This window comes from Corvus kubaryi, unplaced genomic scaffold (assembly GCF_017639235.1).
Source record: "Corvus kubaryi isolate FWS band 111438036 unplaced genomic scaffold, C.kubaryi_AGA036_p1.0 split3-73, whole genome shotgun sequence".
NCBI lineage: Eukaryota > Metazoa > Chordata > Aves > Passeriformes > Corvidae > Corvus > Corvus kubaryi.
In genome coordinates, this window is record NW_024582091.1 from 26,729,196 (window position 1) to 26,736,637 (window position 7,442).

The 7,442-nt window shown below is 48.0% G+C and overlaps 1 protein-coding gene across 4 annotated transcripts in view; it reads right to left on the reverse strand.

Moving 5' to 3' along the window:
• Window positions 1-3,503, reverse strand: part of FYN (FYN proto-oncogene, Src family tyrosine kinase) — a 137,476-nt gene extending 133,973 nt beyond the window's left edge. For 3 of the 4 annotated variants that reach the window (XM_042016949.1, XM_042016951.1, XM_042016947.1), the window contains exon 1: window positions 3,391-3,503. The gene's annotated coding sequence lies outside the window, so the exon portion shown is untranslated. The remainder of the gene's footprint in view (window positions 1-3,390) is intronic. The other variant, XM_042016952.1, reaches the window with a different exon arrangement.
• Window positions 3,504-7,442: the final 3,939 nt, after the last annotated feature.

Genomic DNA, 7,442 nt, shown 5'->3' on the forward strand with positions numbered 1-7,442 from the left:
GCATTTCCCCTGCCACGCCGGCCATTGGGAATGCAGCTCTGAGGCGCACAATGCATTCAGCACAGCACAGCAAGCAGCTGCATCCCTGGCTCAGGCGTGCGAGATCCATAGGGATCACAACTCAGGGTGCTCCACACCAAAGCACGCAAACCCTTTTGTGGGTTCTGCCTCAAGTAAATGGCTGACTTCCACAATACAGATCTGTAGGCCTTTTGTCACCAAAGGAATCCTTAATTGCTGGATTTCAATAAGACTGCTCGGGTGAACTAGATTTGTTGGTTCAAGTCCTGTTTTTGGAGTAATGGGTCAAAACTACTTGTGAAGACACTTCTGTGGGAGCTGCAGGGGTGGGAGAGGGACAGGAGTTATTAGTTTTCTCCCTCTGAAAGAAAGGTCACTTTGACAATACACACTGCCAGCAGCAGACCTGCCCATAAAACAAATTACAAAGTGCTGTCCATGACACAAACACCATTATAATATGTTCAAAGTAGTGCCCAAACTGAATTAAGCAGAACTTCACAGAACAAGTTTGAATCAAATATTAATGTACTCCCCAAAGAGAAGGATGAAGGGAAAACACATGCCTCAACTCTCTTTCTCCCTGAAGTAAAAGCACGGTAATGCAGCAAGACAGAAAAGTGAAGATGCTGGTTAAATAAAAGTAATTGGTCATAAGGTGGCCAACAGCTCTAAGCTTTCCTTAACACAATCAAATATATGATATTGTAGATGTACCGTATTAGTGTTAAATCATCACAAATGTGCCAGACAGTTTGCACTCACCTTAGCCACAATTCTATTACACTCTAAATCCAGTGCAGATGATACCATGTCCAGATTAGTATATTCAGCTTAATTCAGCTAAGCCACGGGGCTAGTTGTCACAGAGGCCCTCACCATATCAGACTCCACTCATGCATTTCGGATGACACCATTTAGGTATTTCACATAAAGGTATTGTGCAATCTACCGTAGTCTGTCAAAAATAACTAGTTCCTCAGCAATGTTTTTTCTTACTCATATGAATTAGAAATTTATCAGTGGGTCCTAACTTTTAAAGACACTTGTTAAAATTATTAATAAGCAACTTCTCTATACCACCTTCTTCACTCCTGGCTTGCACTGACTGCTACGCATATATACCAAAGTTGTTTGTCCCTCACTGAAGACATGTATTTAACTCAACATCAAAATAATTTCCAGTGAAGGCTGTTCAGGTTTTATATGTAACAGGTATTTCATGCCACTATGTCTTTCACCAGCAGGCAACGCAGAATTTCTGAAACAACATGCCTGAAGCATAAACCACAAAACACCACAGCCAGTGGCCTACCATCAGACAACTTCATGTTGAAAATTGTTTCTTTTGCCAAAGACAAGCCACACAGATGAGGCAGTAATTTGTTGGAGGTAGAGAAGAAGGATGCTTACAGACACCCTCTAAGAAGCATCTGAACATTTCAACAAATCTGCAGCCCTACTATCAACAAAATACAAATCTCTAAAGCATTATTTAGGCAATCTTTCTTTCTCTCTTTCATCAAAATTACAGCTCTATGGGGTAAAAAGGGCTTAAGAAGAAACCCAATGTCTTTTTCACAAGAGATACAATTTTTTAAATTGTTCTTATATTGTGAAAAGACACTGACCTACTGACATCCATCAAGTGCTACCAGTTTTTCTGAGCACACAGGTCAAGGTGCTGAAAACTCCTGTATCACTGGTAACAACCTTTCCGCTTTACTGATACTAAATAAATGTGCAACCGTAAAAATGAACTACCGCCCCTCCAGTTTCCCACTGGGTCAAGCAGTGGCTACAATGGCTGTAACTGAGAAGCTGGAGATGCTGCCTTCCCTCCCTTCCCACTCTGGTATTTTTCTTCTGCACTCCTTTGTTCACTTAACAGAACTTTGTTTGAAGTGTGTTTTTACTCCTTCACTGCATGACAAACCCACACAGTCAGAAGACAGGCTTATAAAAACCACAGATCTCCAGCAGGGAGCTCAACGGTGGGTGTAATATTGGACACAGCTCTCCATTCATCATGCACATTCTCTGGATTTCAAGTTGACAGTGTCCCTTTAGCTTACTGTTCCTCCTCATGGGAGACCAGACGAGTGCACCCTAATGAAAACACTTCCTCCACCAGCATATAAACAAACAGATCTTCACCTGCAACTGTTCTCAGCTTCCAGAATGCTAGTTAGAAAGACATCAAGACAAAAAAAAAAAAAAAAAAAAAGGGTGTGGGAAGGAGATCCTGGAAAGTGTTACAGCTGCAGGGATGGTGGAAGGAAGGATGTGGGAGTTAAGGAGGTTGTATACAAGGAGGAAAATGACAAGGTCTCAAAGGCGTTGCCAGTCTTGTGCAGGCATTTCAAAAGCCCGGTCCGCTCTGGTCACTCGTTATTTAGCATTTTAAGAATCAGAGCATATCAGAGTGATTGACGAGCAACTGCAGACGGTTGCTTTCCACTCAGCCCAAACCTTCTCCTCCAGCACCTACTCAGTCCTGCCCTCCCCGTCACCGCTGAAGGGACTAAGGTATCATGGTCTTGTTTCCCCAAAGTGACCCCCTTCTCCCGCCAGCCCTCTCCCAGAGCTCACGCACACGCAGAATCCACACAGAGCAGAAATCAGGCGAGACCCCGAGGAAGCAGAGGCCAAACTGAGCATTATTAAGGAGGTCGGGCGACACGTACGCTGTGGCTCTGCAGAGGCAGCAAAACGCTGGCACCTATGGTGTGGCGTTTGGTATCGCTCCCTAATCTAAAATGTAGCTGAAAAGGAACTGGCACCAGATCAGCGGCCTCATCTGGGAAGGAACAGAGAGGCTCTAGGGGAGAGACAAGAAACAAGCCTCTTTTCACATCCTACCACCCTTGGGCATTTTGTGCGTCCCTTCTTTCTTCCCTGAAAGAGGCCTTTGTCACAGACGCGCAAATCCTATACGATTTATTTCAGAGGGAGAGAAGGTCTTTTTATTTATTTCCCCCCCCTCCCCTTTTTCGCAGTTCGGCGACAACAAATAAGTCCCTGTGCTGCGCCCCCTCCTCTCTCCCTGGCCGGTGTCCACGGGGGCGGGGGACACCGACACGGGCGACCCCCGGGCACGCAGGGGCCCCGTACAGCCGGTCATCGGCGCTGCCCCCGGCCCTCCCCGCGCTGCGGCCGCGGCTCCCGGCGGGGGAGGCGGGCGCGGGGTCCGCGTGTGCGTGCGTGGGGGAGACCCGCAGCAGCGCGGCCGCCTCCCCTCGCCGGGAGCCCCCGCACCCCATCACCACTCGGGCGCACAAAGGAAACAGACCCGCCGCAGCATCCATCCATCCATCCATGCATCCCCCCGCCCCCGCTCTCCCGGGAGGGTTCCGGCCCCTCCGTTACCTGGGTTGGTTCGGCTCGGCTCGGCTTAGCTCAGCGCAGCGCGGGGCCGGGGCGGCGCCGCCGCACTCGCATCCTCCTCGCTCCGCTCCTCCGCTGGCTGCCCCCGCCCGCCCGCCCGCAGCGAGGGGCGCCGCTCCGGGCGCCGCTGCCTCTCCCCGGGGCAGACGCGCTGCGCCGAGCCGCGGCCGGGCGCGGAGGCGGCGACTCCGTGCGGCGGCACAGCCGCAGCCTGGGCAGGGATGAGCTCGCACGGGCTCTCCGCGCTGCTGCTGGTGCTGCTGCCGCTGCCGCTGTCGCCTCGCCTCCGCTCCGCTTCACCCGGGCGAGCGCGGCTCGGGCGCTCCCTCCCACCCGGCTCCTGACAGATGGCGCAACCGCAGCGCCGCCGCCGCCCGGCCCCGCTCCCCCGCCCGGAGCCGGCAGCGCCCCCCCGCCCGCCTCACCCCTCCGCGGGGGCGGACCTGACTGACAGCGGCGACGACCAATGGCGGAGCGCGGCCCGCAGCCGCCGCCACTCTGATTGGCGAGCGGCGGGGGAGGCGGGGCGCGCGGCCGCGGGTGGGCAGCGCCCACCGACGCCCCCGGGCAGCGGCCGCCGCTCCGAGGGCTCGGCGGGGCCGTGATGGAGGCGGACCCGGCCTGGCCGGGAAGGGAACCGGGGGCGAAGAGGAGGGAGAAGGAAGAAGAGGAGGGGTGGCCGCTCCGTGTCGGGGGTCGCGGCCGGCAGCTGCCAGCGCCGGAGCGGTTCGCTGTGCTCCGCGCCCCGCTGGGGCGCCTCGGGAGGCGGGAGGAGTGAGCTGAACGTCTCAACATCCCCGATGAATGGGAGAACAATCTTAAGCAGATTATGCTTTCTTTGTGAAAGACGACGGCTTGTTTTACTATTATGATTTTTTTATCCGTAATTCTTGAAATTGGCAATAGTGGGTGATAAGGCAACGGCGGTAATGAAATACGCGGAGGTTTTCCAGAGTTATGGTTTTATTCCATTTTCCACATTTAATCGCGGAGTATTCAACCAGCCGTGCTGGGAGGAGCGCCAGCCCCACGATGTTTGTCTTTCGGGGGTGTACCTGCTGTCCCCACAGCACGGCTGATCACCTTTGCTGGGGATTCGGCGTTGCAGTGTATTCAAAGATGTGCAGACTGCACTGTCCTCCAGTCACGGGTCAGCCTGCTCCACAGGCAAGTGATTGGAAAAGTTCTCTGTACGCTTTGTTCCCTTCAGGTTCTCAGCAACGCCATAAATCCTCCCAGCATTTCTCAAGGTGTTGGATCCACGTCCAACGCCCGTTGAAAGCACCACATGCTCCAGCTTCAGGTCCTCTCCCCAGCTCCGCCCCGTCTGTGACCTTGGGTGCTCCCATACTGACAGATTGGCACATCTCACTGTCACTTGTCTCCTAGACTTGGAAAGCTCTTTTGCCTTAGGACTGAAGAAACTGCAGTTTAGGCTTCAACAAGAACAGGAGACACATACAAAGTACAAATGCAGAGGGCGAGAAACTTAATTAAATATGTTGAAATAGCAAAGAGAACTATAACACAAGTTTTCAATAAATGAGGTTTACATTTCTCTCCCACTTCTCCCTGGATTTCATTTTTGTATGCTGGTATTTAACCAGAGAATTATGTCATCTTGACAATTTGATTTCCTGATGAAATTACAGTTTTACAAGTTCAAATATAAACTTGTTTCTTATCAAGATGTCTACAGCTGCGTGTTCAGAACAAAAAAGGGTTTCACTTCTCTGTCTGGGTGACTGTGTAGGTTGTGTGTAGGTGACTCTTGATCATTACATTTCAGGACCAAACACAATTTTTTCCACAAGTTCACATAAAGAATTTGGAGAAGATGGGGAATTCCAAAATAAAATGTCACTTGTGTCACTTCTCATTTTAAACCTGATTGTAGATGTACAAAGAAACAAATTTTTCAGGCTCCTAGGTAGCTCATTTTTAGTTCCTATCCTAATCCTTCTATGCAGATTGATTTTTAAAATAATTTATTTTACCATGTAAAAGGTATAATCAACACAAGAGTGGAAATTTACAGATCAATTGAAAAAACAACTTTTGATTTTCCTCCTGTTGGGTGAAAACTGCAGCTCTGTGGAGGGGTCTGATTATGCCTTTCCAGAAACACTGACTGGGATCCTGATCCTGTAGACTTTGAGGAGCTCAGGCTGCAGCCATTGGGCCAGCAGCAGGCAGAGCAGATTTATGGACTTCCAACTTGGAGACTGTCAGGACTGCAAATGGTGTCTTAGTACTCCAGGCTCCTCAGCAGAAAACCAGCACGTGGCTCTAGGGAAAGGGACATCTTTGCATGCCTTGTTTGCTTTTTTTATGGGCTTATATATAATCTCACCTCCCCACAAGTCAGTAGAGGTTTCTTGGGGACCTTAAGCATCTTGGAAATTAATCAAACAACCAGATATTCTTTCTGCAAAAGATACAGGAAAGAAATGCATGTAATTTTATAATCAAAAAAGTGGGAATAAAGAATCTTTGTCCAAAATTTGAGTGCTCTTGCTCTGGATGGCACAAAAAGACCCAACAAACAAACAAACAAACACCCAGACAAAAAACTAGTTGACACTCTTTTTTGAGCCAAACCAAAAAATAACCAATTAATCAATGAAAGCAGACCAAAACACTATCACACAGCAGCCACAGCACTGCTCTAAGCTTGGGCAGATAAACTGGCTCGGCAGCATGTCATAGAAAATCTGACTCTGAGCTAGTATAGCTGAAGAGGAGTAAGGTGTGGAGTCAGGAATCAAATGCTGGTAGTTGCATGGGAAGCATAGGGAGAATCTTGGGTTTCCCCTTTAGGGTACCTGTACTTTCCTTAGGATCACAGAGCTGCTGTGAGTTCCTGCAGCCCCCGTGGCAGAGGTGGGAGGTGCTGGAGTGTTCCCTCTGCATGAGTCAATCCCACGTCCCTACAGCAGCTCCTCCTCACACAAGTCTTGTTCTTTAGTACTCACCACCATGGTTTGACTGTATTGATATTTGCCTTCAGGAATCACCCAGAAAATCTGACAGACATTCTCCCAGTTAAACAGAAGAAATAATTAAATTTACCTGCATAACACAGGAGTAGTTCTTTATACTCTCCTCTTATTCTCTCAACTTTTCTAAATAGCTTGACCTTAAGTCCATGACACTGTTTCTCTCACCTTCGTCTGTGTGACCTTCCTCCTCATGCCATACTACTTTCTCCTTTCTCCAACCTCACTTTAAAACACTTATTCATTAAAATCTTGAAATAATGTCCATTGAAATGCTGCTTCTCCATCATCCATTTTCATGGAAATACTGTCAAAACCTTAACTCTGCCGTCACATGTGCTAAACGATGTGTTGTCAAGATTTTCTCCTCTCCTTCCTATTCCCTGATCCTGTCTTCCTATAGAGGTACATGGCTTCTCACAACAATATGAAAATTACAGAGCCTGATTAGGATTTATTAGTATTAATAATTTAGCATCTGGGAATACAGGGTAGCAGTCACAAAATGACACACAAGTGTCTTTTAGACTTGTCAGTGGACAAGAAATCAGTGACAGCTATCATGAATGTATGCTAAATAAATAATATCCACAGTTTTCAATAAAATGTGATATTTTGAGAAGCTAAACATGCTCACAGCTGTAATAGCAAGGAGGTGTAAAAGCAGCTCTTTTGTAGAACAGGCCAGGACATCAGCTCAATTTCTTTGGTTGTGTCAAGCCACTCTTGGTAAAACTAGGCTGACTCTTAGAAATAACCATCAGAATTATTTTCTGGGTTCTTCTGAGCCATAATTTGTAAAAGTTAGATGCTAAGGAACTTGCATTTTAAAAGATCCCCAAAGTATTAAATTTTACGGTGTCTTTTTTTTTTTTAATAAGAGATGTTATGATTGCAATTACCTTTCATAAGGATAAACAAATGTCATGCTCAAATTCTTCACTCAAACCAGTACACTAGTCATAGACTGATAGGTCACTAATCTGCTTCACCATTTTATCTTCTGTCTTACACTTCCTCCCTTTTTACATTGCT